At 55.5% G+C, this 23,154-nt stretch overlaps 1 long non-coding RNA gene across 1 annotated transcript; it reads right to left on the bottom strand.

Annotated features, from left to right (window-relative positions):
* Positions 1 to 3,172: 3,172 nt before the first annotated feature.
* On the bottom strand, positions 3,173 to 4,982 carry LOC144582545 (uncharacterized). Its single transcript, XR_013535461.1, has 3 exons — positions 4,870 to 4,982; positions 4,679 to 4,794; positions 3,173 to 3,472 (listed from the first exon to the last, which is right to left on the bottom strand). It is a non-coding gene; the product is annotated as an uncharacterized LOC144582545 (long non-coding RNA).
* Positions 4,983 to 23,154: the final 18,172 nt, after the last annotated feature.

The following is a 23,154-nucleotide window of genomic DNA, read 5'->3' as shown; positions in this document are numbered from 1 at the left end:
TGAGCTGAGATGTACTCAGCTCACCACCATTGTACTCCAGCCTGGTGACAGAGTGAGACTCTGTCTCCAAATAAAAAGGGGGTGGGGGTGGGGGCCATGTGCACTGGCTCATGCCTGTAATCCCAACACTTTGGGAGGCTGAGGTGGGCAGATCACCTGAGGTCAGGAGTTCATGACAGGCCTGGCCAACATGGTGAAACCCTGTCTCTACTGAAGATACAAAAAAAGCCGGGTGTGGTTGTGAGCACCTGTCATGCCAGCTACTCCGGAGACTGAGGCAGGAGAACTGTTTGAACCTGGGAGTCAGAGGTTGCAGTGAGCCAAGACCATGCCACTGCATTCCGGCGTGGGCGACAGAGTGACACCTTGTCTCAAAAAGAAGGAATTTCAGTCTCAAGTATGAAAGCGGAAAGTGTTTTCTGATTGAGGACTCCTCAGCAGCGGGAGGCAGCTGGACTGCCCGCCTCTGTGTGTTCTCAGGTGGGTCCCTCAAGCCTCCCTGAGCTCGCTTCCTCCTTCATCAAATGGTGAAAGTAATATTGCCCATTTTGTAGTTTTGTTAAGAGGATCAAATGAGATAGGGCCTCTAAAGCTTTTATCCAGTCCTGGGCACAGGAATAGTGTGCTTAGTAAATATTGTGCCTATTAGTGATAATAAGAATTCTCAACGTAAAGTAAAAAGCACCTGAACGATTTCTTAGGGGCTACAGCTGCATAGAGATGTGAAGTTGTAAACCTGCCACGAACCCAAGTGGACAAAGAATTGTTATAGCAGCTGGAGAGACAGGAGGCCCAGAGAAGCTGAACTCCTGTAGCAAAGTCACCCAGCATTCCGGCTTGGGGTGGGCAGGGGTGGGAATAGCTTTCAGTCTGTTGCTTTGACAGTTATTCCTCAGCAAATAGCTATGGGCAAGCAGCATTGATTCACAGCTGAGGTCACATGGGCTGTCTTCTCTGGAAGCTTCTGTTCTGTTATGGAAAATGAATTTTTTTTTTTTTTTTGAGACGGAGTTTCACTCTTGTTACCCAGGCTGGAGTGCAGTGGCGCTATCTCGGCTCACCGCAACCTCCGCCTCCTGGGTTCAAGCAATTCTCCCGCCTCAGCCTCCTGAGTAGCTGGGATTACAGGCACACGCCACCATGCCCAGATAATTTTTTGTATTCTTAGTAGACACAGGGTTTCACCATGTTGACCAGGATGGTCTCGATTTCTTGACCTCATGATCCACCCACCTCGGCCTCCCAAAGTGCTGGGATTACAGGCTTGAGCCGCCGCACCCAGCCGGGAAAATAAAATTTCTACATGATTATGATAAAAGGTAAAATAAAATCACATGTTCTATTAGACTTAGAGGGATAAAGTCATGTATTCACTCATTCCAGAGGGCTCTGTGCCAGGCTGTGGAGCAGTGGCTCTCATTCAGGGGTGAGCTTGCATCTCAGGGGACACTGGGCCGTGTCTGGAGACATTTTTGGTTGTCTCAGCTAGGGAGGTGCTGCTGGCATCTGGTGGGTAAAGGCCAGGGATGCTGCTAAACATCCTACCACACAGGGCAGCCCCCAGAACCACACAGCAGCTGGCCCCAATGTCCATGGTGCCGAGGGTTGAGATCCCTGCCTTGGGAAGCAGCAGTGGCCATGCAGATGAGCCGCTGCCCGTTTGAAGCATGCGGGGTGGTAGCTGAGCAGACGTTACAAAATGATTGCCTAGATATGGATATTGACTTGTAATGTGAGCTATGAAGGAAAAGGCAGCGGGCAGAAAGAGGGATACGGGGCTTTCCACTCCTTCAAGGGAGGGCCTCTGAGGAGGTCTTTCCAGCTGAGGGCACAGCCCAGGCAAAGGCTCAGAGGCAGAAAGGGCAAGGGTATGTTGTGGGTGGGGAGGCCACCAGGCACCTAGTGCGTGCCCAGGGAGAGATCAGAAAAAGACCTGGCCTCAGTGGACCAGGAAGTGGCTTCCAGAGGTGGGGAGAAGACAAAGGTGAAGACTAAATCGTTTAGTCTGGTTTGAGGCAACTCCAACCCCCAGCATGCTGCGCTCCAGGGGACTGAGCAGGGTCAGGTGGGCAGTGGCAGCACCTGAGGCCCAGGTGCTACTCCCCCAGCCTGGGGCCAGCCTTTTCCCTTTCTCTCATTTGCACTCTTCTGATAGGTGGGAAAGAGAAGCAGGAAAAAAGCAGAGAAAAAACAATATTTTCATCTCAAACACAGATAGGGGTGGGGGAGGCAGTAAGGAATCTGGTTTATGATACCTTTGAGACAAACACAGAAAATCCCCACCATGGCCTGAAATAGCAGTGAAACAGACGTTTTGCCAAATGAGACTTGATTGAATGGCTCTCTCCTTGAGTCCAGCAGGATGTGGACGGAGCTGGCTTTGTTCCCTTGGGGTGACACTGTCCCCTGGGGCCCCTGCCCTGGCTAATTAAACTGTGAGGCCCTGGTCTCCCAGGCAGGACAGGAGCCTGGGGGGCTGAGCTTGACAGCCCTTGGCCTCTGCCTGAGAGGGCCAGAAATGGTTATAAGGGTTGGGAAGGTGTGGGGGGTATGGGGGGGAGGTTCCTGGCAGGAGGGCCAACTGGGTGAAAGCATTATTGGGAGAAGCTTGGTTCCTCTAATACGTGAATATCTGTCTCTTTGGATGCTGAAAGGGATCATGAAGAAAAGCCAGCATCCAGTGCCCACTACTGTGCCAGGCATTGGGTGGTCCTCCCTAAGTCTTATTAACTGCCCTATACGGATTATCAAGGAAACTGAAGCACAGAGAGGTTAAGTGATCAGCCTGACGTCACACAGCAACCAAGTAGCAGAGCAGGCCCTGCCTGCTGCTTCTTACCCCCTTCCCCACATTAGTCACTCATCCATTTGGGAGCTAATCCCTGGCTATTAAATAATACCGTGATCTTGTGAGAAGTGAAGGCTTGCAGTCAGACAGCCATGAGCTTGACTTCTGACCGGAGCAGCTTTTCTTTTCATGGCTCTCTCTCAGAGCCTCCGCTTTCCTCAGCTCTCAAATGGGCATAATCATGCCTTTATCCTGGAGTTGCTATAAGGGTTAAACTCAGCAGAGAAGGGGATGGAAGGGGAAGGAAGAGGTCCCTGGGCCACCCAGCTTGGCAGGGTGCAATAAAAGAGTCCTGGGGGGAGGGAGCCAGGCAAGATTGCAGTATCTCTGTGCCTATCAGTGTTGGGTTTCTTTATTTGAAAGAGGAGAGAGGGCAGCCTCTGCTCTGCAGGTAGAGAAGGTGGTGTGGAATTCGGGTATTTATTTTTCTTTGCCTGTGAAAGCCCTGTTTTCGCTCAGGCTGTGTAGGGCTTCCCGACATGGCAGTGGGTGTGTATATCTCCACATTGATGTGCCTGCCATGCAGAGGGGTCTGCCCGGGGTGGTCACTGAGGGCATTCACCAAGTGAGGCCCCCTGTGCAGCCTGTAAAGCTCTCATCACAGCGCCTGGGATACCTGGGCATCTGCAGAAAGAGTGAGGATGGGTGAGGCGATGAAACCAGGGCATCGTTCTTCCACCTCCTCTGATCAGGCCCTCCTGGTCCCATTCATCTCCTTATCTCCTGGCAGCCAGTGGGTTGCTGGAAAGGCAGGGGTAGCCTTCCTGACTGACAAACAAAACAAGCTTGCTCACAAAAGGAGAGGGGAGGCTGGCTGGGCCTCTCCAGCTCCCTTCCCCCTGCCCCAGGCATCTCTCCTGCTCCACCCAGCTGGCACCCTACTTCTAAGATGTTGCCAGGGGGCTCCAAAGCCATTGTCGATGGTCAGGCCACCCAGGCTAGGAGCCCCTTGCACTGGGGAGGTGGATTCAAGGAGTGATGGGGTGGCCATGAGGCGGGGCTTGCTGCAATGGCCGCCCCTCCTTCCCTTCAGCTGGCTGGGCAGGCAGCTTGGAGAGGAAGCCAGGCGGCAGGTAGCTGAGAAAGACATCGGATCCAGGGGGAGCAGCAGAGAAAGCAAACAAACAGGGCTTTGTGTGGCTGCAGATTGTCGGCTCAGAAGGGAAGCCAGGCCTGTGGTAGGGGGAAGGGAGAGGAAGGAACGGGAGACCAGGCTATTGCTCTGGGCCAGAGATGGGCGGCTGGACCAGCCCGGGCTGGACAGCCAGGGAGCAGGGAGTGCCACTCCTTGTGGACAGGCATTTGGAGTCACAGCCTGGCCGAGTCCCAGCTCTGCTACTTCACTCCTGAACAGATCTGGGCTTGTTTGCCCACCTAATCTGGGCAGTCACTCACACGTAGGACTCACTGACGTAGGAGGAGAGTCACCTGGCCTGGCCCCAGTCAGTGTATGCTCTCATCCTACCCTTGTCCCGTCATTGCTGGGAGGACACAGAATCAAAGGGATTCAGGGTCCCCTGGGAGGGCAGGGACTTTTGCTCAGATCTGTGGGCACTTTGGAGGCTTTGACTGGGAAGGCAGCTGGGCTGAGGGGAAACGGGTTCTCTGCCCAATAACGGATGCCTGGGGTGTAGGTGGGCAGAGGCTGGCATCAGGCCCCTAGGCCTGAGAAACCAAACTGGCCCCTCCTTGTCGAGGGTGGAGGCACTGGAGGTGCTGGGAGGATCAGAGCCAGGAAGACGGGCCTTCCTGTGGGGAGGGAGGGGCATCTTTTCTGGGGTGTGTGTCACATTCTGGATCCCAGCGAGGTCAGCCTCCCACCAGTCCCACCTCTCGGGGCTGAGCGGACCCGGGCCTCCAGGGAAGGCTTAGGTAGGAGCTGTCAGGCCAGACACGCGGGTAGCTCCACTCTCGCCTCCGAGGCCATTTCCTTTCCTCTCCCCGACCTCGAGAAGGGGCGGCGAGAGGTTAGATGCCCGCGCTTCCTGCCGGTCCCGCCCCTCCCCTCCCTCGGCGCCCACCATCTTAGCCACGCCGGGGCCTCCTCCGCGGCGGCGTCCCACAGGCCGCGGTCGGGGCCCGCGACGCCAACGCCGGGAGGGGGCCCGGGAGCCTCGGGGCGCTGAGGCCAGGCGGGGGGCGGAGCGGGGCGGGCCGTTCGCGTCGCCATGGCAGCGCCCGGCCCGGCATGCTCCGCGGGGTCGCGGGGCGGGGCGGGGGTCGAGGCCCCGCCCCCTGGCGGAGCCCTGGTCTTTTTCCCGGAACGCGGGGGCCTCCAGTCCTCCTGCTGCGGCCGTTGCTTGCGGGTCACTAGGCCGGACGGCGCGCCTTTCTGAGCCTCTTTCTCCCACTCCCTGGATGCTTGGGGAGAATGTGCGAGATCCTGTGCGGGTTAGCTTCGGGACTGGCTCTGCTCACCGAGGCCGACAATCCCATGGCAGGGGCCTCGGGAAGTCGCTTCCGGGGCCAGGATAATGGGGGGGCTGGACCCCCACCCGGCTCCTGCCGCTTGGGGGCTATTGAAAGTGGAGGCCAGGCCAACCCCTCAGCTAGTCTTTGGGTCTGGAGCTCTGCACTTCCTGGGACTGCCTATTAGTCAGCACCTACCCTTTGCCCTAGGTCGGGAGAAAGGAGCGAGCCGGGAGTGCACACCTCGCTCGGTCCAGGTCTGGACCTTGCAGCCCCAGCCGGCCTCCCTCCAGCCCAGGAGCGCGGGCCTCCCTTGGTTGGCAGTCACTGGACTGTCTGGCCGGGAGGCACAGTCCTACCTCCTGAGCTTGGCACCCTACCCACCCTGGGGCAGCCTTTTCCAGAACTTTGCTGCCAAGCCAGCCCTGCCCTCTGCCAACACTGCCCTGTCCCCACCCGGCCTTCTTGTGCCCTAAGTCCCCAGCTACTCACTCCACAGCCGCCACCTTTTTCCTAGTCTCTTTTTTCTTTTTCTTTTTTTTTTGAGTTGGAGTCTTCCTCTGTCGCCCAGGCTGGAGTGCAGTGGCATAATCCCGGCTCACGGCAACCTCCCTTTCCCAGGTTCAAGCGATTCTCCTGCCTCAGCCTCTGGAGTAGCTGGGATTACAAGCACCCACCACAGCTACTTTTTTTCTATTTTTAGTAGAGACGAGGTTTCACCATGTTGGCCAGGCTGGTCTCAAACTCCTGACCTCAAGTGATCCACCTTGGCCTTCCTAAGTACTGGGATATACAGGTGTGAGCCATAGTGCCCCACCTCCCCTAGTCTCTTAAGAGGCACTGATTCAGCTGCCCTCCACCTCACCCGTACTGAGCAGGCAGCTAAATTTAATGGCGGGCTTTGGGTCTCTGAAGGGAGGCTGTATGCTGGTTGAGAGGCTGTCCTCTTGCCTTTCTCCCTCACCCAGGGCACATGCACAGAGAGGCTGAGAATGGGCTACAGTTGTAGCAGAAGAGGGTTGCCATCTAAAAGATCCCAGTCCTAAGCATTTTGTTCTTAATGAAATTGTCAGATTATTGATATGTTGGTTGTAGAACTATCCAAAAATACAAGAAAACAAAAGTACTTTATAATCCTACCAGCACGATGTAACTACTGTCAACATACTGTCTGTAGATGTATAATAAACCACTTATGATACATATACAGAGTCATGCTATATATTTGGTTTTGTAAGGCACTTGGTGGTTTTAATAGCTTTTTTCTCACTATAAAAGGAGGACAGGCTTATTATAGACTTTTGGAAAATATGACAAATTAAAAAAAATTCACCCATGCTCAGTCTCCAGAGGCAGCCACAGTTGTCTTCCCTCCACACCAACCCCCCACCCTTCATGGGGTTTTTCATTTTGTGTCTTTCTGCCTGTTTAGATATGCCATCATTACTCCTGTATGTACCAGTTGATATCCCACTTTTTTCACTAATGCTGTTTAACATGCTCCTGAAGCATGTTCTTAGGAAAGCTTCTGAGATGAGGCAGACATTTCTGGGGGTGATTTGTTGGACTGGCTGTTCACTTTCTGAGTGTGTACTCTCCTTGTCTGTAGCCCCCCACAGACACTTTCCCCATTGCCACTAACCAGTGATATGCAGCTTGGGCCAGGGGGTCCTGTTTGCTGGAGGCCCAGGAGGCTGCCTAGTGTAGACAGGGACATGCTAAACTCATGGCCTGATGCTGAGATCGGGGCTCCAATAGTAAAGGGCTTTATTCTGGCCCAGGTATGCCAAGTTTTAGGGAGGTCTCAGACCTTGGCTTCGTCTTCATTTGGAGCCTTGTTTGACTGGGCACACTCAGACCGGAAGCCCCTTGGCCCTGTGACCCACCTTCTGCTTTGACTTCCTAGGAGTTGGTTTCTGCTTCTCTTGGCTCCTCAGCCCCTCTCTGCAGCCTCTCTCTGAAGGCATGCAGGCCTGGCACCAGCACAGCCTCCCTCTGCCCAGCTGCCCCTCGGGCCTAGCTACCAGCTGCCCTTGTCCCTATCGATCCCTACCGCCAGGCCTGTCTCTTCTCCCCTATTCCAGAACAGTTCAGTTCTAACACATCCAAGCCCTGTGTGAAACAGGCCTTGGGAAGTCACAGTTGCCAGGGATGGATTGGCATTTAAAAGGCATCCAAGGCTTGGGGAAAAAAGCTGAAAAGGCGAGGATGGAGGGCTCTGTCTCGGAGCAGCACCTGGATTTATTGGATGGAAAAAATCACAGAACGCTCCTTTTCTCAGGAATAACAGCCCTCGCTGAGGGGCAGCGGGTGTGGCAGAGGCACGCCATGCCCTGCCTGGCCACCACCTGCCATTGCCACTGTGTGTTCTCAGAATTGAAAAGATGAGGGAGGGATGATGTCAGCTTGCAGTCAACAGCCCTGTAAATTCTATTCTCTTAACAGGTTTATTCAGTTATAAAATATTTAAGACTCGTTTTGCTTTACCTGTATCCAGGAGGCAACCGAGATTGATGTGCTGAACATGATTCATTAATATGGTTTGCTCTTGTGGTCTGGGCACTACCTGAGTGTGGAATTAGTGATAAGATGGGTGTGCCTGTGTTCCTGAGCTTGGGGACGTGTGTGTAAAAAGAGAGTGTGTTTGTATGCATTGGGGGGGTTGCTGTTAGATGGTGTGTCTGTGTTTGTGACCGGGACCAACAGGCGGGGTGTGTGTGTGTGTGTGTGTGTGTGTGTGTGTCTGAGTTGAGGAAATGAGCTGAGGGTATGGGTGCTTATACATCAGGCAGTATTCACAGCAGATCACGTGTTCTTTGTGTGTTGGGGCACCTATGTATGCAGCCAAGTTGCTGTCTGTGTGGATGTCCTGTGGTATGAGGCGTGGGTCTCTCCCACCCACTTGTCATCAGTGGCAGAGCACTGTGCACTGATCGAGTTGCTGGGGCATCTGCTTTTCCATCCTGCCCTGGATGGGTACTGACAACACCTGACCATCTTCCAGCAGAGAAGTAGGGCTTCCTGCCTTGCAGCCCAGAGACTAGAGGGAATTTGGTGGTCAAGGTGGTCCAGGCCCACAGTCAGAGACCTAATGCAAAGTATCACTCCCACTCCAGTGCTCTGCTCTGGGGTGACCCTACCCCTCCCTGGACCTCAGTTTCCTCTTCTGCTGCACAGAGGACAGGCGCCCCAGTCCCTGTGGCTGTCTCGCACTTGAGCTGCTGGGTGGCTCACAGCAGGCCTAGAGCATCAGGCTGAGGCGCCAGCAGGCTGAGGTTTGTCTCCTGCCACTCAAGAGTTGAGTCCCACCAGGACTCAAGAACAGCAAAGAATGATGGGAAAATCCCCGCTGTGGGGCCCAACTCTGCATTCTGGGTGTTGCCTCTGTCCCTCCTCTAGGCCCAGCCCTGGCCCAGATGGGGTTCAGTGGTCAGGAATGTGGCAGGCAACCCTGTAACAGCCGTCAGCCCTCAACCCTGTAACTCCCCTGTCCTTTGTAGCCAGTGTGTCTGTCACTACTTTCCTAATGAGGCTGCTGAGGGCCCCCCTGGGGCAGATAGCTTTGCAGACCAGAGGTGAGGGGGTGGGCCAGCCTCAGGGTCAGGCTGGGAAGGGGAGCTGCCCTTCCCCTGCTTGCACCCCCCCAGGCCAGCTTAGCTGTGGAGGCTTTGAGGCCCCTCTCCACCCCTGAGCCAGCTGTGAGAAGGCCAGAGAGCTTGAGGAGGTAGGAAAGCTCACACCAGGCACGGAGTTTTCTTTGGCCCTGTGACTCTGCAGTAATAATACTTCCACTTGGTTAATATCTATGTTTGCAGGCCTACGGTGGGCCAGGTACTGAGACCAGCCATGGTCTGCATGGACAAACTCCCTGCCCTTGAAGGAGGTGTGGCCAAAGGAAGAAAGACATTAATCAAAGAATCCAGTGACTTGAGTCATGCATTCATGTATGGGAATGCAGGCTGATCACAAGCCAAGACAGAGGCCAGGCAGAGCTTCTCAGACAGAGACAGGGAGTCCTGTGCCTAGACTGGGGACGGATCTAGGCACTAGGTAAAGGCTCAGCCCCTATTGAAGGAATCGGGAGACCCAGAGTCTTGCTGTGTGGCCTCAGGCAACTGCCCACCTTCTCTGGGCTCCTAGGGGCTGGCGGCTTCCTTCTGGCTCCCATCACCTCTGAGTAGGACTCAGGCAGTCTGTGTCTCCTCTTCAGTGCTTTTTGCACTCTCTGCCAGGGCCCTCAAGACATCTGTCGGCAACAGCCTTGACTTTGGAATGCTGGAGGCACTGCCCCAGGGGATGCCTGGAGTCAAACACAGCACCACTGCCTCAGGCCCCACCTGCCAGTTCCTCTGAGCCCTTTTGCTCTCACAGAGCCACCTCCTGGACCAAAGAAAGCCTGGAAGACATAAACTTGAAGAATCAGTCCCCTATTTCCCCCTACAATTGGAGAGAAAAGCATTTGTTCATGTATTCAACTCGTTCATTTGCTTGACTAGTGTTTCATGAACACCTGGTAATTGCTGGGCACTGCACTCCATGCTGGACTGAGATGGCAGTGTTGGTCCTCCTGCCACGTCTTGCCCACAGACCTGTTTTGAAAGCCCATCCATTCTGTGGGGGGGTGGGGGGAGATCAAACTTATTGCCAGTGAGTAATCATTGGCTGACTTCATTTCCAATTTCCAGTTTACATTTCTTCTGGATTCTTCCACCCTGCTTCTCCCCCCACTCAGTTGGTGGAGCTGGCTACTGTCTGCTGGGTAGGATGGCCCACCCAGCTCACTAGCTGGTCACAGTCCTCCCCACCCCCTGCCTCTCCTGGAGGTGTCACACATGGTTGTGTGGCTTCCTAGTTATGAGGTGGCCAAGGTGGTCACAGCCCACAATCAGAGCCCTAATGCAAAGCCCAGCTTCCTAGTTATGAGCCCCCCTTCAGACTGCCCAGGTTCAAAGCTCACTGTGGCTTGTGGGACTTCAGGTGTCCCCCTCCAAGCCTCAGATTCCTCTTGTGTAAAATGGGATCACAAGAGCAAGTACCCATTACTCCTGGGGCTGTTGGGATTAAGTGAGAGAATTTATGCTAAATCCTTAAAACGCACATAAGCCTTGGCTGCTATCCTTGTTGAATAAATGAGCCACTTGCAGGCTGAGACTTGGGCTGTGTGAGTCACATGCATCTCCAGGCCTCAGTTTCCCCAGTTGTTTCTTTGGGAAAGCACATCTGCCCTCTAGGTTGGGCCTCCTCCCTCACCCTCCAAAGACCTGTTCTTGAGGCCTAGGCCCTGTGAAACCTCCGGCTCTTGGATGCAGCCTGGAGCCCCAGAGACGAGGTCAGGCCCCGCGGCCCCGCCTCTTGTCTCCCGGCCCCTGGCGGGATGGCCCCGGCGGGCCTCGGGGCGCGGGCTGGAGGCGCGGCTACCGGCTTGGGGCTCCGGCGGCCACGCCCCGCCGCCCCTCCGCGGTCGCGCGCTGCCCCCTGCGGGGGTGGCCGCCATCAAAGCGCCTTCTCGTTCTTATGCTAATGAGCCCCATTAAAGCTTAATGGCTGCGAACGCGCGGGTTTAATTGCACCTGCCCGGGCTGGAGGCGCGGCAGGCCACGGAAGCAGCTGCGCGTCGGCCGGGACGGCCTTAACTACCTGGAAAACGACGCCCGGCGGGGAGGGGTGGGGAAGGCAAGGAAGGGGAGAGCGACGGGGCCTCCGCGAGGCTGGGCCTCCTCCGCCGAGGCCGCAGCTCGGTCCCGCTCGTCCTCGCCACTGCGCGGGAGAGGCTGGCATGGCGAGTTCATTTCATTCATTTATCACCATGCCTTGCCAGAGACCCTCTCACCCGAGCCCGGGCGATCAACCGCGCCGCCCCTGGGTTCTAGCCTCGTGTTCCCCAGTGCTGTCCCCGGCCATCTTGGGCTTGGCATTCAAGGCGCTTCGGGACCCGCTGCTGCCACTGACCCAGTGCCACCCTGCTCTGCACAAGCAGTAATAATGTTGGTCGCATACTACGTGCCCGGCGCCCTGGAGGGTTGAATGCGACCTCGTAGAGACCCCAGATTCCTCATCTCGGCCTTACCCCCCTCACATTTAGAAGCTGGTGCCGCTGCCTGCAACAAAGGCCCCTCTCCTCCCTCGCTGGCTCGCTGGCTCATCCTCCCTGAACCCCTGCCCCACCCTGTCCCTCCAAGACGATTCTCTGTCCTCCTGGGATGGGGATGGGTTTGGGCCCTTTGTTGATGGGTGGACCTGCCCCTGGTGAAGGTTGTCTGAATGTGTCCGCCCTCTGGACTGACGTTTCACTGAGGCTGGTCTGTCTGACTGCCCTGTCTCTGCACGCCCCTGCCTCTCCCCGGGGATGGCCCCCGGGTTGGGGGGCTGCAGTGCTGCCCTGAGCCTTCTGCCCAGAGGAAACTGAGACTGAGACTGATGGGAACCTCATGGAAACCTTGAGACCTAATGGTATTCTCTGTGGGCCTCCCTGTGCTGTTCCCCATCCCATCAGGTGAGCCCTGGGGTAGGCCCTGCCCCTCCCTCTTCCTCCCTCATTCCCCCTCTCTCTTTTCTTTCTGCAGAGGGAAGGAAAACAGGGAAGAGGGAGTATGCAGACTGCTCATGCAGTTTTTAGATGGTCCCCTTCCCACCCTTCCATTTCCCCTTGTACCCAGCCCCTCTTGTTTCTTTCTTTCAAGACAGTGGTTGGAGTGCAGTGCTATGATTGTGGTTCACTGCAGCCCTGAACTCCTGGGCTCCAACAGCCCTCCCATCTCAGCCTCCCAAGTAGCTGGGACTACAGGTGTACATCACCATGCCTGGCTAGCCCCTCCATTCTGCCCCCTCCCATTTCTCTTCCCTCTGTGCATCTAAGAGACTGAACCTAAATCATTACACAGTGCCCATTGGGAGGCCACCTGGCCCTGGCCCCGCCTCTGTCAGGCAATGCTGAGGGCAGAGAGGAGTCAGACTTGGGCTCTGCCCTCCAAGGACTCCAGTCTGGGGGAGGCAGCCCTCGAAAGGAATACTTGTCCTCTAATGAAAAAAGGACCAATTTAAAAGAAGCAGAGAACAGTCTTTGAGCTCAGATGGGGAAGGCCAGGAGAGACTTCTAAGCTCAGCCTGGAAGGAAGGATAAGTGTAAGCTAATGGGCAGGAACAGCGTTCCAGGTAGGGAAACAGCTGGAGTTCATCCATGGCTAGGGCAGAACACTGGCTGACATGAGGGGAGAGGGGGTAAGGGACAACCACAGAAAGACTGAGCTCACTCCAAAGTAGAGGCATGAGGCTGGAGAGGTGGCCAGAGTTTCCTCTGTTGCCCAGCAACCTTCAGTACCTACCTGTTGCCAAGAGGGCCAAATTCAGACCCTTCCATTGGCACGAAAGCTGTGCCATCACCTTATCCCGGGATGCAGCCTATTATCTTCAGCCGAGTTCCCCACTACCAGCCTAAGCTTCAGATGTTTATTGTGAGCCTACTGTGTGTGTGGGAAGCGGGGATGGGCAGTAACCCCACCAGGGCTGACAGCGGTGGGGCCTGCTGCCCAACTCCATGACCCTGCTCCCATTCTTGTCCCCAGATGTCCTTGCAGACAAAACAGAGGTGAATGGGCAGGCTGCCAGGGGCATCAGGTGGCATCACAGCCGGGTGGACAGTCTTCCCTGATTAATGAGGTGGTAGAAACCTAGAGGGAGGTCTCTACTGGCGTGCCTCGGGGTTCTGCCCTTGCTCTGGTCAAGGCAAGGAAGGAGGTTCACAGGGGCTGAGCACCTCTCTGCCAGGCTATGTGTGAAACTCTCGGTACCCAGTAGTTTAGCACCACCCATGAAGTGGCTTCTCTTAATATCTCATTCTGCAGATGCAGACACTGAGGCCAGTGGGGGTGAAGAGTGAGCTCAAAGACACTCATCTCTGAGGTGGCAGAATTGAGCCTCGAACCCAGGGCTGTGTGACTTCAAAGCCTGCATGTGTAACTGCTGAGCTGTGAGGTATTAATAATGCATCTTCTGCGTCTGCTAGACTGAGGAAGTGGTGCCCTGCCTTTTAACTTCATCTCTTTGGTGGTGGTTAGCACAGCACTTGGCATGTAGTAAGTGCTCAGTAAATACTTGTGGACTGGATGATTAGGGCAGTAAGCTGTGGGCAGGGCTCAGAAGCAGTGGGGAGGCCCCATCACTCTCCCTCCCCACCTGTACCTCCACCCCCAGGAGTTGGGCAGGGGCCATAAGGGGACTTGGGGACTCAAGGCTTCCAAGCAGGGAGTATACTCGCTGGAGGCTGGGGAGGATCCAGCTTCCTGTCCAGGTCAGGATCAGGATGGCAGTCATGCCCCCCACCCCCTCCTCCCGCTTGGAGGCGAGGCTGACATGGAAAGGCTGCACTGCAGATCATAGAATCATCAGCCAAAACTGGGGAATAGAGCAGGTGAGGGTTTCCATGCAGGGTGGGGACTGCTTTCTGATTAAGCCCCTAGGCCCGAAACCTGTGGGAGGGACTCTCTGAGGGCAGTGCGTTCTTGCAGCGTTGGCAGCAGGAGTCCTCCCACAACCTTTCTGGTGTAGGGGCCCAGCCGTAGCTCTGAAAGTGTTAGATCATGGTTCTGGGACTCAGGTGGAAGGGAACATTGGTGGGCAAAACAAGCATGGTGAAAACTGAGGCTGAGACAGGTTAAGGTCACAGAGCAGAGCTGGGTCTGTTTTCTTTTTCTGTTTCTGTTTTAGTTGTGACAGGAGGTCACTCTGTTTGCCCAGGCTGGAGTGCGGTGGTGTGATCATAGATCACTGTAGACTCAGTCTCCTGAGCTCAAGCGATCCTTCCACCTTGGCCTCCCAAAGTACTGAGATTATAGGCATGAGCCATCATGCCTAGCTGAGGCTGTTTTCAAACTCCACCGACCACTTTTCTTTTGTTCCATTCCAGTCTGCACAGAACCCTCATGTGGCTTCCCAGAAGGCCCAAGGCCTTGTCTTCAGAAGTATTGGCTGTGGAGTCTTGGAGCACCATCTCCCCTCCAGGCCTCTCAGCTCTCCCTCTTGGGGACTGTCCCTGGGAACAGCGAGCCACTGTGCTCCAGGGCAGCCCAGCTGCTTAGTGGGTGGCGCAAGCTTTCAGGGCGACAGGCTTGATGGGCCAGGTCCTGGGGACCCTGCCATGGTGGACCATTGCACCCACACCTGGCCTGCCAGGAAAGTGGAGTGCGCATGCCTACCCTCGCTTCTGAGGGGCCTTCCTGAGGCAGAGGCTGTCCCCTGGCACCCAGTGCTGTTGAGACAACTGGAGACACTCAGACCATGATGGACAAAGACTTGAAGTCTCTTTTCAGCCCTGTAAAAGGTGTGACCTTGGCTCCAGCACTGCTCCCTCTGGGCCTGTCTCTTTCTCAGCAGAATCTGGGACTGGCCTTATCATCTCCAGGGGTTCCAGCACTGGACGCCTGAGAGTGGACGTGGCAGTGTGAGGGGGCTCTTTGTGGTGGGGCGGTCAGGATGGCCCTCCATGTGGGGGGATCTTCATCTCCCCAGGGCAGTCCTTAACCACCACCCACCCTCCCCAAGCACCCGTGCCGGGCAGTGGGGTATGTAAAGGCCTGGCACACACAGGCAGGAGTTCCGATCTCAACCCCATCCTCATGAGCTCTGTGACCTCAGTGAGTCCCTTTACTATACAGGTTTTAATTCTCATCTGGAACATGGATATACAAAGTCCTGACATCATGATATTACCATGAGTAGTAAGTGAAACTCCCATTTCAGGTCCTTAGCCTGGTGTCCAGGGCACAGGAGGAGCTGATACATGGCCTCTGCTGCTTGTGGTGTTGGTGGTGGTGTGTGAGATGTCCTCAGGAGATGTTGGCCAAAGTTTCCAGATGCTCACCCTCCCAAGCCTAGGGGAAATCGTGCTTCCTGGTGGTCTGGGAAGGGCGGGGGGAATCATGTGATATGTCCCTTTGCCACTGCACTCCAGCCTGGTGACAGAGTGAGACTCCTCAAAAAAAAAAAAAAAAAACAACTTTATTGCCAGTCAGTTCTGGCCAGTGAGGTGTGAGCAGAAGTGACATGTCCCTTCGTGGCCAGAGCCTTTCATGGCAATGAGGATTCCCACCACTCACTTTCCTCTGGTAGCCCAAGGTCAAGGTGGCAACTGCTCAGTGAGAGAGAGCCTCCCTGCCACCCTGGTGGATGGTAGTGTGAAGGAGAAATCACCTTTTGTCGTTTCGATCCCTTGAGACTTGAGAGTTCTGTTAAAGCAGCATAGCTAGCACATCCTGACTGATGCGTCATCGGCATCACCACTCACGCCTGTCTCCCGCCAGGAGTCTATACAGGAGAACAGCAGCCATGGAGGAGAGCTGTCAAAAAGTAGAAAACTTTAGACCGGGCGCGGTGGCTCACACCTGTAATCCCAGCACTTTGGGAGGCCAAGGCAGGCAGATCACGAGGTCAAGAGATTGAGACCATCCTGGCCAACCTGGTGCCATCTCTACTAGAAATACAAAAATTAGCTGGGTATGGTGGCTCGCCCTGTAGTCCCAGCTACTCAGGAGGCTGAGGCAGGAGAATCGCTTGAACCCAGGAGGTGGAGGTTGCAATGAGCTGAGATCACACCATTGCACACCAGCCTGCTGACAGAGCAAGACTCCATATCAAAAAAAGAAAAATAGAACTTTATTGCCAATCCATTTCTGTAATTGTTTGACTCATTTTCTTACTCATTTGTTCACTTTCTCACCAATTTCCTCACATCATTTATTCCTTAAGAAAAAATGCCTCTTGGCTGGGTGTGGTGGGCATGCCTGTAATCCCAGCACTTTGGGAGGCCAAGTCAGGCAGATCACCTGAGGTCAGGAGTTCAAGACCAGCCTGGCCAACATAGAATAAAACCCCATCTCTACTAAAAAATACAAAAATAAGCCAGGCATAGTGGTGCACACCTGTAGTCCCAGCTATGTGGGAGGCTGAGGCAGGAGAATTGCTTGAACCCAGGAGGTGGAGGTTGCAGTGAGCCGAGATCGCACCACTCTACTCTGGCCCGGGCAACTGCAAGACTCCCTCTCTCAAAACAACTCTAGAAAACAGCAACAGAAACCAGACACTTCTTGAACACCGGTTTTATAGGCCCCGAGGGAGCACAAAGGCCAGCAGGGAGCTGCAGACCGTTCTGCAGAGCCACAGTGCTTGTCCGGAGGTCAGCAGCCCCTTCGGGATGCTGGGGCTGGGGCATCAGATTTGCAGAGCTGGGGCGAGGGAAGGAATAGCACTTGGGGGAGTGGGTCTGCTTGAGAAAGGCCTAGAGGTGACAGGAGACACTAGGCAGTTGGGTCCAGACAGCATGGATGGGGCCAGGTAGTGGCCAGGCTGGAGGGGACTTTGCCCCCGGGTCATGGAGTGTGTAGTGCTCTGGACTGAATGATGAGAGTGGTGTGCATAAGTGAAATGAGAGGCCAGCAGCTGGAGGGAGGAAGACCCAAGTAGACGGCTGGGCGAAGGATCCAGGTGGGCAAGGGCTAGTGTGGGTCCAAGGAGGGAAGAGTGGGGCCAGGGAAAGCCCAGGGCTGGATGGCCAGTGGTTGGAGGGCCCGGAGGCAGGATGGGGGTGCCCTGTGCAGTAATGGGGAAAGTTTGAAGGATCAGAGTAGAATCGGGGCACCCGAGCAGAGTCCAGGGGAGATGTCCAGGATGAAGACTGGCGAATGGCAGAATACTGAAAGGAAAGTGAGAACCACCCTGCTTGCCCATAGGCAAACCATTGGTTTGAGGGTGGGGCCTGCGCTGGGAGTGGGGAGGCACACACTTGTTCTCTTTGTGGGCTCAGGGGAAAAAAAGAATTGAAACTCCCACAGGAAAAAAGTTTTTAAAGACTCCACCACCGGAATGCTGATCTTGTATAACAAGAATGTTTTAATCCATGCATTTGAAACAGTTACTGAGCCCCTACTGTGAGCCGGGCTCTGCTCTAGGCACCCATGGGTGAGCAGACAGACGACAATCTCTGGAGCCAGGCAGCTAATGACGAGCAATCTGAGTGAAGTGTAGAGTGTCTCAGATGGTGATAGGCCGGGCCTGGGGGCACACTCCTTAGGCCGAGGCAGGTAGATCACTCCAGCCCAGGAGTTCAAATCCAGCCTGGGTAACATAGCAAGACCTCATATCTAAAAATAACTAATTTTAAAAATAGATGTAGTGAGAAGAAAGTAGAGGTGGGAGGGGGCGCAAGGACAGGGGAGATGCATGCAGTTTTTTAAAATTTACTTTTTTATTTTTTATTTTTGAGATGGAGTCTGGCTCTGTAGCCCAGGCTGGAGTGCAGTGGCGAGATCTCCACTCACTGCAACCACCACCTCCCGGGTCCCAGTTCAAGCAATTCTCCTACCTCAGCCTCCCAAGTAGCTGGGGTTACAGGCACAAGCCACCATGCCCAGCTAATTTTTGTGTTTTTTAGTAGAGAGGGAGTTTCACCATGTTGGCCAGTCTGGTCTTGAACTCCTGACCTTGTGATCCACCTGCCTCAGCCTCCAAAAGTGCTGGGATTACAGGCGTGATGCCCTGTGCCCAGCCACATGCAGTTTTAAATCGGACTGCCAGGAAATACCTCACTGAGAAAGTGACAGGTGAGAAAGGTTAGTGAACCTTTTGATGTCTAAAGGAAGGGTATTGCAGGCAGCGGGAATAGCAGTGCACAGGCCCTGAGGCAGGAGCAGCAGGGGAGCCACTATGGCTGGAGGGGACTGAGAGAGGGGAGAGGGTTCCTGGAGGTCTCGTCTTTGAGACAGGGTCTCACTCTGTCACCCAGGTTGGAGTGCAGTGGTGTGAGCTCAGCTCACTGCAGCCTCCGCCTCCCAGGCTCCAGTGGTCCTCCCACCTCAGCCTCCAGAGTAGCTGGGACCACAGGTGCACGCCATATGCCCAGCTAATTTTTTGTATTTGTGGCAGAGACCAGAGACAGGGTTTTGCCATATTGCCCAAGCTGGTCTCAAACTCAGCTCAGGCAATCCACCCGCCTTTGCCTCCGAAAGTGCTGGGATTACAGGTGTGAGCCACCGCGCCGGCCAGACTCTAGTTTTCATTCTGAATGAGCTGGAGACTGCCAGAGGCAGGCTCCAAGCTGACTTAGGATCTCACAGGCTCCCTTGGGAGTTGAGGGGGCCAGACAGAGCTTGAAGGGCAGTAGACGGCTCCTGGAGGCTCTGGCAGGCCTCAGAAGCTGCAGCCACATCAACCAAGCTGACCCTACCCTCAATATCCAAGGATTTGGGGAGAACAGGTACCCCAGACCTGCCTGCCTCTGCCGTGCTCTTCCTCCCTCCTCTGCTGCCACCCTCTGATGGTACTTCAGCCTGTGCCATTTTTCTGGGTCTTCTGTAAGTGTATATTGACCCTGAGGTGGCAGCAGGAGGGGAGGCAGGCCCCCTCCCCAGGAGGAGACCCCTTGATGAACTCTGAGAAGCTGGTTGCTTAGCAAGCCCTGTTTTCTCTAACACTAGTGCTAATCAGCCTAGATTGAATGAACAAGGCATTGGCTTTTGCACCTTCTTGTCCTCTCTTTTCACATACACACACACACACACACACACACGTACGTACGTACGTACATTTTTTTTTTCTTTGAGACAGAGTGTCACTATGTTGCCCAGGATTCAAACTCCTGGGCTCAAGCAGTCTTTCCACCTCAGCTTCCTGAGTAGCTGGAACTACCGGTGTGTGCTAGAGTGCCTGGCTAGGGACTCCATTCTAGAATCGTGGAATCTTAGGGGTATCCTGGGCTGCCTCTTGACTCAGTGGGTCACTTTTTCGCACATCTCCTTGTACACCTCCTGTGACTCCAAGCAGCTCAGTCTCTTTCTAGTGACTGACAGACTCAGGACAAGGTGAGAGGTACAGAGCAGTGGCCCAGAAGTTAGGAGACCAGGGTCCCCATCCCAGGCTGGGCACCATAAGTGGACACCATAACTGACCCATCCTTTCTCTGTGCTCAAATGCTGCAGCCCCTTTGGGAATGCCCAGAACATTCCAGCTTTACAGCTGCCAGGGTTCGGAGTTGAACCCTGTGCCCTGGGCCCCTGCCACCCCTGCTCCAGGCACAAAGGGAGCAGTTCATCAGTCCTTTACTTTCAGATGCAGAGTGGGATGGGACATGCCATTTTACAGATTCGAAGACTGAGGCCCAGAGTGGAAGGGAAGGAGAGGAGCCCATTCCAGGCTCCCAGCTTGGGATTTTTTCAAGGTGCTCCAGTGGCCACCCGGGGACCATCATTGTGACAACAGTGATAACTGATGGAGGGCCTAGTGTGCCAGGCACCGTGTTGAAAGACCCCGAGGAGGGCGTAGCATCCGTGTCCATAGGAGGAGGCTGTGAGGCTGACAGCACCTAGGGAGTGCCAAGCCGGAGCTGGCCGGACTCTGGGCATGTGGCTGTGCTGTTTGCTGTCTGCTGTTTGCCGTATCATGGGGGGATGCTCAGGCAGGCTCCCCTCAGTCTCTCGCTGCTTTGGTCCCACCTTTACTCAGAAAAGCCCCTTGCTGGCCCCCAGGTACTCCTACCCTAACTCTTTTCTCTACCCCTTCAGGCTCCTGAGGCCCCTGCCTGGGTTGGCCTCTCTGTTGGGTTGACTGTGTGGTCACTCCTGGCTGGAAGCTCACCCTCTTCACGGCTGCCCCAACATACAGGCCACAGTGGGGCATTTGTAGTTCCAGCCTGGGGCAGCTGCCCCCCAAGTCTCTTTCCTGCCCTGCCCTGGGTCTGCTCCCATGCCCCTCCAGACCTCATGCCTCTCTCTGGCCCTGAACTCCCTTCTCTGGTCCTAGGAGCTGCTGGGCCTCAGGGAGGGGGAACCCCAGCACTAGGTCCAATGTGATGTGGCCGGGCTCTGCCGGGGCCTGGAGCTTTCCTCTGAACCTTAAGGGGCCCCCAGATCAGCTCCGTGCGGGCTAGGGGTGCAGCTTCTAGAGTCTTGGAAACCTGTTTTTCATGGAGCCAGATAGAACGAGCACCCAGGAGGAGGTAGTTTGAAGAGCTGGTGCTTCAGGAGGACACTTGCACAGCAGACATGCGTGCACACATTCCTAGATGCCAGCCCTGTGGCAGCGCACCCCACGCTCATTTTCAGCACACGGACGTGCCCAGGTGGTCAACCCTTGGACACCCACACCCCTCTCACACCCTCACACATACACATTGTACCATCCACCCAGCCCCGGCCACACTCACGTCAGGGTTCTGATGACCTCGAGCACACACAGACACACAGCAGGTCACGTGCACCTTCCCACGCGCTGGCCGCCGGGGTGGCAGCAGCAGATGTGACTCAGAAGCCTGCTTCTCACAGAAAGTCAGAGCCCAGAGGGGGCTTTAGCCACAGAAAAAGAGCATTTCAGGGAGGAGGGCTGCCCATGTGCCAAGCATACGCCCCTCACCTACACAGGACCCCTTGTGGGAGCTGAGGCACGTGGAGACCCTGGGGCATCCATCCCCCTCTCCAGCACCCACCCCCACGTGGATACATGGCCACCATGGCAGCTGTGGCCATGATGAGGGGTTTTGGCTACTTGTTAGCAGTACCCCATCCCCCACCCTAGTGTAGGGGTTGAGGGCTGCCCAGAGACCCTCCTGGCCCTGGGGGCCTGTGAGTCAGAGGCTGCTAGTGGTGGCCTTTCAGCTATTGCTGGGGAAATGGTGGTGCAGTGACCACCGAGACCAAGACTCCCGGAGGAGGCCCTGCTGGCCCTGGCGCTGGTGTCTTGGCCTCACTCAGCCCCACCTGGCAGATGTGCCCCTTGTGGTTACCAAGGACTTTCCTCCTCCTCATTTCAGAGGTGGAGAAACTGAAGTAAAAAAGTGGAGACAGCCAGGCACCCCTCCCACAAGGCCCTGCCTTGTTTGAGACAGTCCTCCAGGAAGCCCATGCATTCTGTAGGTGGGGACCTTTAGGGCCTTTTTTTCCAGAGGCCCAGAGAGGGCTGTCATCTTGCCCAAGGTCACACAGCAAGGCACAAGCTAGCCAGCCTCGGACTGGAGAGCTCTCCGAGGGCCCCCATTTGCCTGTGCGGGGCGGGGGGGGGGTGTTGATGGGGGGCAGGTGGGAGGGAAGAGTTAGGGCTGATGTGTTTTCCAGCCTCCTCCTCCCCCTCCCCTGCTCCCTTCTCTCCCTCACACGGTTTGTTTGGAGAATGACTCACAGGAATGCAGCAAAATCTTGATGGATGGGAAGGCAGGGCCGCAGTACCCGGAAAACCTCTCCAGGGTGGGAGGTGGGGCTGAGCCTTGGGGCCTGAGACGCTGGTGATAGGAGAGCCCTGCGTGCAGGTGGGGAGACTGAGTCCCTAGAAGAACTCTGGTCACAGCCTGGCTGGAGGCCGCCCCTGCTTAGCAGAAACACGCAAGCCTTGGCTGCTGCAGCGCCCCTGGGCCACCCGTCCTCCACGATTTCCAGCGTTGTGCCCAGAGGCATCTGGCGCACAGTAGGTGACTAACTTGTGCATTTAGGCACTGAGTGTGACCCAAATTAGACTCTTTCAGCTGTGTGCACCGTCCCCCTGGTCCTCTCAGCTCCCTGTGGTGGTGGTGGTGTGGGGTGCTTGCCATTCAGTCCTTTCAGAGAGGTGGCCCAGGGCTTACTTCATGCTGGATGCTGCCTGGGGCTGGGGAGGCTGGGATGGAGCCAGAGGAAAGTGGGAGAAGTACACAGCATGGAACTTCGTGACTACAGTCCAGATGTGATGAGGCCTCGACAGGTCCCGGGACAAGGTGAGGCATCCTTAGAGGACACAGGATGAAGTTCCAGGCAAAGGAACAGTGGCCGTGAGGGCTCCCTGAGAGCGTATGGACCCTGGGAAGGTCCCAGTCTTTGAATAAAGGTGGGTGGGACCTTATTGGTGGCTGGGGGGGCATTAGGGCCCAGATATCAGGCAGCAGCATGAACTGAGGCCTGGGCTGTCTCCCAGGGCAAGGCCTCCTCCTGGCACCACATCTGGGGCCTCTGAGGAGGGACAAAGCATTCACCGGAGTTGGGAATGTCCCCAGGCCCAGCCCCTTCGTGCCTGCTGATGGCTGTCACACGGGTGTCCAGCCCCGATGACCAGATATGTGTTTCAAGAGAAGCTGGAATTTGGATTTTCTGTGAACTCTCCTGATTTTCAAATGCTGGCTCAATTAACAAAAGGCACAGTGTGGTTTGAACCGCACATGTCCGCAGGCAGAGAACCACCGGTTTATAATGTCTGCGCTGTGGGGCGCTTGGATTTTGCATTTGCTTCTTTTACATTCCTCATTTTATTGAAAACAGCTCAAATAGTCACTGAGCTGCAACTCTGTGCTAGGTGCCGGGGCTCTATCAACAAATAAGACAACATGTGACGGAGCTGCCATTTTAGTGGGAGAAGACTGAACAAACATCTATCAGGTGATATGTGTTAGGAAGCAAATGGAAGCAGAGGTCCAGAACAGAGGGCGGCTGCCAGGCCGAGCCCACATCTGGGTGGAAGGAGCAGCTAGTGCAAAGGCCCTGAGGTGGGGCCATGCTAGGTGTGTGAGAGGCCATGTGGCTGGAGCAGGCTTGTGAGAGAGGGTGAGGTCAGAAGGTAGCAGAGGTCAGATGGCATAGGAGACTGTGGTCTGTGGTATAAGCTTAGTTTTAAGTCTTAGGTGAGGAGGGAGCCATGGAGGATTCTGAGTGAGGGAGGGTCAGGGGCCGACTTGATTTAACAGGCTCTGTTAAACAGGTTGTAAGAGCTGAGGGGGGCAAGGATGGGCCTAGGAGGCCCGGAAGGGGCTAGTGCACTGGTCCAGCTGCATGATGATGGGGCCTGAACAGGATGGGGGCCGTCGCCAGAGGGTGGCCTGAGGAAACTGTGGTCAGACCTCTCTGTGGTGTGCAAACAGTACTGATTCTAAGGACTTGGTAGTAGCATGGAAATGGTGA

Source organism: Callithrix jacchus, chromosome 5 (assembly GCF_049354715.1).
Source record: "Callithrix jacchus isolate 240 chromosome 5, calJac240_pri, whole genome shotgun sequence".
NCBI lineage: Eukaryota > Metazoa > Chordata > Mammalia > Primates > Cebidae > Callithrix > Callithrix jacchus.
The sequence above is the reverse complement of the archived record's forward strand: the minus strand, read 5'-3'. Positions and strand labels throughout refer to the sequence as shown.